The sequence below is a fragment of the Ambystoma mexicanum genome, chromosome 10, assembly GCF_040938575.1.
Source record: "Ambystoma mexicanum isolate Mex_15411 chromosome 10, UKY_AmexF1_1, whole genome shotgun sequence".
NCBI classification, from domain to species: domain Eukaryota; kingdom Metazoa; phylum Chordata; class Amphibia; order Caudata; family Ambystomatidae; genus Ambystoma; species Ambystoma mexicanum.
Window position 1 is genome coordinate 1,610,878,269 of NC_090932.1, and position 9,245 is coordinate 1,610,887,513.

The window sequence follows — 9,245 nt, forward strand, 5'->3', positions numbered from 1 at the left end:
TATTCATGGTCTCAGTGACCTCCTGCCAGAATGACCACACTTTTGAGTACTCCCATATCATGTGCTCAAAGGAGCCCATCCCCTAAACTCAACCCCAACAAGCATCTGAATCACTCAACCTCTCACACACATCTTAGTAGGGGTCGAGTAAACATTGTTTAGAATTTTAATCGGAAGCACTCTCTCTCCAAGATTTAGAGAGGGCAATGCCACATTCCGGAATATTTTCTCCCACCTTCCCACCGTCATTCCCATGCCAAGTGACTCCGACCAGGCACTGAGGAGCTGCTCATTAGGTCGCCTATAGCTCATCATACATGTATACATATTCAGTGCCCAATGTCCTTTCTCTTTCAGACGTCCCGAATTCACCACCCTCCAACATTTAAACTCTGCCAAGCTCTGTCCTCAACTTCCGATATTCACTGTAGGTGCAGTACTGGAGGTTCTTCAATGCAGACAATGTATGAAAAGGGATCCATTTCTTGTTCATGGACAAATCCCCAATCCTTTGAACCCCATTCAAAAACGAGTGCAGCCCAAAAAAAGGCTTCCCATCGATTCGTACCCTTACGCAACCAGATAGATGATCTAGCCGGAACTGAATTTTGGCCTTTATTTAAATCCACTAGCTTACGCCGTGATTTCTGCACAAAAAATATCTGTCACCTTCGATGTTGTGTAAGCCCTCATCCAGAAGGCAAAGTGCTTCTGGAGCAACTGGCGTGTTCAATACAGACTCGCCCCGCACCCACTCGTTTGTTGACTCTTCAAGGAATTGAAGGAAATGGACTGAAGAAAAATCCAGATGGTACATTGCGGAATCTGGAACCCCCAGGTGCCCTCTCTCACAGGGAGCCACACATTCCAAAGCTTTAGGGGTGATTGTTTGTCCTCTGCCCATAGAAAACTCTGCAACATGCTGTCAATATCCTCAAAACATTTCTGCTTTACATGCAGCAGCAGCATACTCAACACGTAGTTAAGGCACGGAGCAGAAGACATCTTTATGGCATTGACCTTCCCCCAAAGAGACAATTTTACCTCCAACCATCTTGCCAGCTCCAACTTCAGGTTTGCCGTCAGGTACCTCATGGTCACATGCACCAATAGTCCCACCTCACTTGACAGCCACAATCCCAAATATCTCATCCAATCCGGCACCAGTGGAATCTGAACTTGGTAATGCACGTACCGTTGAGTGAGGGGGAAGCAGGCATGGCCTCGGACTTGGCCCAGTTTATTTTGTATCCAGATAATGACTGAAAGGTGTCTATCTGCCTCATCAGCCAGCACTGCAGCATCCTGGTTCTGTAGCACAAGCAGCATATCATCAGCATAGCAAACAATGGGGGGTCTGGGAATCTCTCTACCAGCACGAACACAGCCCAATGACCCCTTTGTTTGCATACATTAACTTTGGGTTTCACCCTAAGTTAACAGGGCAATCCAGACGTGGACCCCTTGCTCACTGTTCTTAGAGAGGCAACAGTTTCACCTCACTGATGATGCCCAACAAGGCTGAAACACGTGTATGGGGTTACTGATGGTACTCTTGTTCCGAGGAGAATTGCCTAGCATTTCAGCGCTGGACTGCCCCTGGGCAGGTCAAAGGCTGATATGCGGGGAAATTTCTTCTCTGTGAAAAGGACAGTGAGTTAAAGACTTGGTAGAGTCTCTCCCAGGGGTTATTCACCCAAGAACAGGTCATTGGGCTGTGTTCGTGCTGGTAGAGAGATTCCCAGACCCCCCTTTGTTTGTATCATCAGCATAGAGCCACACCTTCTGCAGCACGTCCTCATTCTGAATTCCTTGTATCTCCATGTCAGAAGCAATTTTCACATGTCGGTCGAGGGGTCCCCCCCTTAAGGAATCCAGACTGATTTGGATCCACGAGTTGCAACTTATTGTTCTCCACTTGCATCGATAATGCCTTCGCCAATATCTTGTTATCTGTGTTAATCAGACTGATGGCCTGTAACTCGCCACAGAGGTAGAAGGCTTCCCTTTTATCAACAATAGAGAGCTAGATGCATGTATCATCGTTGGAGGCAGAGTACCGTTCAGCTTTGATGCATGCAAGACTCTTAACAACAACTCAGATACCACACGCGACATGGTCCTATAGAACTCGGCTCAGAGACCATCTGGGCAAGGGCACTTTCCACCATTCAGATGACTCGCCACCCTTGTGTCATGATTCCTGTCCCTCATGTCCCCAGCCCTCCAAGATGTCAGGCTGGAGCCAGGCCACGATCACCTACATGGCCCTCAAGGGCCTCTCCATCCCTCGAAAGACCCACTTGGAGTCAGACTTGGAGCTTGTGGCACCAGACTCACTCACTCCCATAGGATAACATTGGGGAATGGACTTGTAGTGCTTTGATGGGGACAAGATGGATGCCCCCACATATTTCGGTTCCCAGAACTGCATGTGCAGTCTAGTCTTTTGGGTGTGGTTCAGCCCAGAGAAGGAAGGTAAGTAAGTGGGCACCACTTGTTTAAATTCACTTTCAAACAGATCAAAAAAGGTTGAGGTTATAAATCATCTTTCAAAAAATTCACAGGAGCTGGCTACGATGAGTCTGGAGACACCCTGACTCGTGGAACACAAAAATATGCAGAAGACCAGGTAACAAACCTGGCCACACAGCCGCTCTCTGTATAAGCCCTACCAAGGGCAGTGCAATTTGCAAAATTAGAGTCAACTAGTAAATGTTCACTGTATTTACAGAATGTAACTCATCCAAATAAATCTCTTAGTCAGATCCAAAAGTAATATGCGTTTATCAAAAAGAAAATTCCAAGTTGGCCACCGATGAAAGAACCCATTACTTCACGCACAGGAACATATCCGTGCTTACATTGCATCAATTGTAATTTGGTGATCAAGGGTGACACGATATACCATTCCAGAACAGGCAACAAGATTTTCCTGAAGACATTTGGTACGTGTGATAGTGTGAACATTATATATGGTATAAAATGCCCCTGTGGTAAGTATTATGTAGGACAGTCCACGAGATCAGCAAAGGCACGTTGGAACGAGCACCGTTCGTGCATACGTACATGTAACACCAACTCGGCGGTGGCACGCCACTGGCGTGATGAGAACCACAACCTGACTCAAATTAGATTTGTCATTCTTGAAGTGTTAAAGAAATCGAATCCCCATGAGGATTTGGGCCTGCGACTCAACCAAAGAGAAACCTTTTGGATAGACAAACTTGGGAGCCTCTACCCAAATGGCCTAAATGAAGAGATTAACTATCACTGTTACATTTGAATCATTGTTTTCCATGCTTGACTTAAGAGGATTATGTTGATACATGAGTGACTAGTACATGATTCCCTTCCTCTACCAATGTACATTTATACCGTGACACTTTGGATGACCTCTCTCTTTAAGGGGGTCATTCATGTCTTTTATTTTAGGATTCAATATGAATTCTATGACAAGACAGGAGGCTCATATTATGCAATACAATCTTTACTCTGAAACCACAGCAGCAAAGAAAATACTTTTACAAACAAAAAAGTTTCCACAACAGAACTAGATAGAGTTCAATGTCAATGTATGGGGAACTCCCCAAACCATCATGGAGGACAGGTCATGCCCTGCAGGGGACCAATGAGCAGGGACCCTCTTCTATATATGTCCATTACTCTAACCCCAACCCCTCTTTCTTTGCTGCTGACACCACAGAGCTAAGTCACCCCTTTCAGTTGTGTCTTACATTGTTTGTCAGTAGTAGGCTTTATTAGTTTGAATATGGCATATATGGTAAATATGTGTTAATTACCTTTTATTATAAAGGAATTTGTGTATTTGATACAATGTATCTGGATAGCCGCGTGCGGCCGTTGGTTTCATTTTGGTGTCTTTCAAAAAGAAAATATGTATTATGCTCATACATCCTGTTTCAGCTGAAGCAGTGGTGCAATGGTTGAATTTCGGACTACAGTCCATGAGGTTGTGAGTTCGAGGGAGCTCTCTAATTTATTTCTTCTTTAAAAATTTCTCGCGCTTGTAAACTCAGGTGTTTCTAGTGCATTAATCAACTCGCTCCCGGCGTGCGCGAGAGCAGTGTTGTTTACACTGTTCCCTCTTCATTTCGCCTGTTTGAATTCGTGCCCGTTGACAGATTTATGGTCACCTGGGGATTCCAAGTGCTGCAGGCTTTGGGTTCGTCCTGCCCCTGTGGCTTATGTTTGTAACAAAAGCCTCTGTTTCAGTACTGAGCCAAGTTAGCTCAAATATAGAGCTGCAGGTCTCCCATGCAGGAAGACCCGGGTTCCGACCAGCGCATGTTTATTTGTATATTTTAAGATTAGATATTTTAATTGTTATATTTTAAATAATTGTATTTTACAGTGGAGGTATTTGATTGTCACCTTTTTTGCTCAGTTGAGCAGGGATTTCCTAATGGGCATTTGGTTGGTTCATGACTTCTTCAGAAAGATTATAGCACAAACATTTTAATAGTAAAAATGTGGTTTTGTTAAATGTTTGTAATTTCGTATCCCTGGTGACACAACACATTTCCTTACCTTTAGTGCTGGAAAGAAAGAATGTTTACTGATAGACTGTGGGTTTGTTAGGTCAAAGTCTGACCATCCAGCGCAAGAGCCCGATGCACTGCCAGTCTGCAGTTTTATTTTATTTTCTTTGTTTATTTATTCATTTACTTATTTCTTAAGTTATGTGCTTTGCCTTCACTGTAGGTGCCATAAGTTCGGTTTCAGGTTCAGCCTGATTCTATTGCGAGGTTACCCCCTCGTGTACTGCTGATTATCACACCCTGCTCGGGCGAGCAGTTGGAGGTGCACTTGCTCAGTGTATCCTACCTTCAACTTGACAGTTTTCTTTTGTTTGGGTTATCTTCCCTGGAAAGGTGCAGTCACCTGCTCGGTGGCAAGGTTGCCTGGGGTTTCTGCGAGGGGTCCCCTTGTATACGGCTGTGTCCACACCCTGCTAGGGTGAGCAGTTGAGGTACACTTGCTCAGTGTTTCCTCCCTTAAAGTGGGCAACTTGGGTAATTACCTTAACTGGCATGCACCATAACCTGCTCGGTTTCAGGCTCTGCCTGAGTTCTAATGCGAGGTTACCCCCTCGTGTACTGCTGATTATCACGCCCTGCTCGGGCGAGCAGTTGGAGGTGCACTTGCTCAGTGTATTCCTTCCTTAAGGTCGGCAGCTTTGTTTAGGTGCTGCATATGGCTGACGCCATTGTTTGGTCTTGTAGGCGTGCAGTAACCTGCTCGGTTTCAGGCTTCGCCTTGTTCCTACTGCGAGGTGCTCCCTCGTGTACTATTGGTTGCCTCACCCTGCTGGGGTGAGCAGTTGAGGTGCACTTGCTCAGTGTACGCTTTGATAAACAATATGTTTAAGTGTTGACTGGAACACATTTGCGTTTTTTCAGAATTGTCAGTGGCCCAGAAAGCTCAGTGAGTATCAGCTTATATAAGGGCCGGGGATTCGGTCCCCTGTGAGGGCGTAACCCCTCTTCTTTGGATATTTTATATATATTTCATATATTATATATTCTTTATTTATTAAGTTCTTTAAAGAAAAGAGTGTGGAAGTGGTTGTAAACAGACCCATATGGGGTTGTACCTTCCTCTCTAACCATCTCTCTGGTGTTATCATTCATCTTTTAGTTAAAAATTCTGTCACCCTTTACCTTAGTTAGTTTCAGGACAACTCAGTCCTTTCCTTAGGTTTTGATTCCCGACCTCAATTGCTCCACCCAATACCAGTGCTGATTAAGCTACAGTATTTTCTCTCAACATGAGGAAGAATAAAGATGATGCGTTATGCCTCTATTGAGGTCTGTAGGGCTTAAGGCTCTCTTTAGTGGGGACGTTTGTTCTCCCCTACTTTTTTCCCATTGGACATTCCTTATTCTTTTGGTTCTGGTGGAGACAGGGTCAGCTCGAGGGTAACCGTTCAGTTTTTTACATGACAAGTTGAGCAACCATGTTTTACTTGGATGGAGTGTTTGGAAACACTTGATGGTATCAGTTAGACGAGTTGCCAAATAATAACTTGCTGGCGCCAGCCTCATGTTTTTCCTCCCAAAGCTTGGCCTATGGTTCAGCTAACCGTCTAACAGTGTGTTGCAACTTCTCCTCTGCTCGAGGAGTACACGCAGGCTTCTGTACCCTCATGAGCGTTGCTTAACCTCTTTAGAGTGCTGTTTTCATATCCGTGCTGACCGTTCTGATACAGGTTCCTAATTTTGGAAAGGTCTACATCAGTCTTTTATCCTGCTGAGATCGATAAGTGAACACCTCACACCACACAACGCTCGTAGTAGTGTTAAGCACCACTCATATACCTGAGGGTTCGTAGTACTGTATAAGTACTGTTTTGCTATGGACAATGTGCTTAGTTTTTCCTTCCCCTGATTCCCTTAGTGGCCAGTCAGCCTCACATGAATACAGTGACTCAGACCTCAGGGTTGGAGGGGACAGTGGTCCCAGATTTCTTCTCAACCTTGCATTTACAGGGCATTGGTAATTATCCAGAGTTCTTTCCCCCTCATTCCCCTTCCTGCCATCCTTGGGGGAGATTGCATGATAATATTACACCTCTGGGAGTATCCAATGGTTTCAGTTTTTTCCTTTTTACAGGAGTTCTGGCGGGTGACCAGTGCAGACTCGCTCTGAGCATTTCCCTCCCGTCTGTTAATTTCCTTTGTGCTAATCTCTGGTATTTCAATAAGTTAACTGGAGTCTGTCCAGTCAGGGGATTGGTTAGAGGCGCTAGTGGGTATTTATTTCTCTTAACGGTGTAAAGCGGGGCTTTAATGTGGTCCTCAGGGTAGTTTTCTTTCTGGATTGCAAGGTTTTTCCTTTGGATAAGTGGGGGAGGTTTCTCCTCTTTTGGGAAGGCTCAATATCCCTTGGTGGGATAGAGGGGTCTGGGAGTGATACTATCCCCCATCCACGTTATGACCCTCTATCACGATGCGTTCCAGAGTCTATACATTAACTTTCAGACGGTGTCTGCCGCTACGATTACCAGAGTGCTGGGATATATATTTGGTTGATGACTTGATTATCATAGTCACCTGCATGGCAGGTGGACCTTTGGGGTTTTCCCAAGAGTTTGTTTGCAGTAAGGTGCCAGCTCAGGGTGCTGTGAGCTTCAAAGATCTGCAAATTGGCTGAAATATAGGTTGGACCTCTTCTGGTGTACACCTTCAGTTTAACCATTTAGTGATCAGTTCTTTGCAGTTTAGAGTCTTGCTAAGATTTTGGAAATTTGGTGTCCTCCTTCGGTTACTTTTGATCCGCTAGGGGATTTATCACCAGGGAGGAGGGATCAAGGTTCAAGCACCGGGCATACCTACAAAGGAGTTTAGATATCACTATAATGATAGTGATTGGATGTCGGATACATTTTTTCTTCTTGCCAAGTTTGGCCTCTTAAGGATCAGGTTTATAATATCTGCCTTTTGTCATGGTAGCAGAGTCCTTCTTCAAGAGTTCGGGAGGTCTGAGGGTCTCCGTGTTGGCGGTTTGACGGGTTAGCTTCTCAGGTGGGGCCCTCTCTTCCATTCTGCTTCTGCCTCCAGAAGACTTCCCTCCTTAGTATACACATATGTCTGAAGACAATTGTAGATTAATTCTATTGCTTTTCAGCTCCGCTCAGGATGGATTGTCCTATTACAAAATTTATAAAAATGATTTTTTACTCCCATTTTACCCTTTTGAAGATTTGTCTTTCCCTCTTGGTTCCCCAGTGTAGTTCTGTGACATGCCCTGTTTCTAATGCGATATCTTCCTTTAATGCATGGGATGGAACCTATAAGACTTTCACCCCTATGGGGTACTTTTCTTTATCTCCAGGAGAGCTAGGTGTTTGTTTTCATTGGTTTGCTTTCTAGGTCCCCAAAAATGGTACGAATTTAAGTGTTTTGAATATTTGATTGAACAACATAGGTGTTTATTTCAGATGGTTTTGTCCTAACCTATTAGTATAGGAAAACTTTGTTCAATGTTTTCCCCTCTTTTAACCAGTTGGTTTTGGTGGCCTGTAAGGAACGCTGGATTTGGCACATTCCTGTTTTTCTTGCAGTGGATTTGACTTTGCCTTATAAGACAGCTTTTTGGGCAATCTAGTCTTGGGCAATTCTCTGATTGGTCAACAGATTGATTTAATGAAAGCATTTAAAAAATGTTTCCTTTCCTATTATTTTATTATATTATCTATTATATTGGATCATTTTGTACGTACTAATGAGATGCAAGGGCTTTGAACTTGCATAATATGAGCCTCCTGTCTTGTCATAGAATGACTAATCCCCCACACTAACGTGAGATGGGGGTTTAGATTCTATTAAAGATAAGGAGGCGATTATTATCCCTCCCACCCACCCTGAATATGATATGATATGATATGACAATTGTGATACGCATGTACACAGGTGGTTCAAGTGAGAACATTCTTTGGTTTGTTGTTCTTCCCAACCACCCACCCTTCTTGCTTGTTGTTCTTACAGGTACGAGTTGAGGTTCTGCTCAGGAGTGTGGATCGCAGTTACAAGTTCTGGAGTGCGTGATTTCGGCCACGAGTTGAGGTTCTCATCAGGAGTGTGGCTCGCAGTTACAAGTTGTGGAGTGCGTGATTTTGGATGAGAAGTCCTATCCAGAAGAACTTCGGCATAGATTCAGGCTGCGGGAAGGTGGAGATCTCCAGTTTCAATGGATTCTTTCTCCGCGCTACGCAGTTCAACCGTTTCATTGGACTTCTGGTGCAAGACAGCTGCAGAAAGAGGGGTTGGGGTTAGAGTAATGGACATATATAGAAGAGGGTCCCTGCTCATTGGTCCCCTGCAGGGCATGACCTGTCCTCCATGATGGTTTGGGGAGTTCCCCATACATTGACATTGAACTCTATCTAGTTCTGTTGTGGAAACTTTTTTGTTTGTAAAAGTATTTTCTTTGCTGCTGTGGTTTCAGAGTAAAGATTGTATTGCATAATAATCGCCTCCTTGTCTTTAATAGAATCTAAACCCCCATCTCACGTTAGTGTGGGGGATTAGTCATTGTTATCACATTAGGATCCAATCACCAACGTTTACACACCATTGTCGCCCTTCCCGAACTTAGGTTTGGGACCCAAGGTAGCGCCTTCCGGGGGCTACCGCATGCGACTGGTGTATTTATGATAAATGTACATGATATATCCACGATTACACCCATTAGTTGTTTATGTAATGGTTTAGATACACATG

The 9,245-nt window shown here is 44.3% G+C and overlaps 1 long non-coding RNA gene across 1 annotated transcript; it reads left to right on the plus strand.

Annotated features, from left to right (window-relative positions):
• Positions 1-3,677: 3,677 nt before the first annotated feature.
• On the plus strand, positions 3,678-8,994 carry LOC138492671 (uncharacterized). The gene is made up of 2 exons (XR_011276245.1): positions 3,678-3,784; positions 8,511-8,994. It is a non-coding gene; the product is annotated as an uncharacterized lncRNA (long non-coding RNA).
• The last annotated feature ends 251 nt before the right edge of the window (positions 8,995-9,245 follow it).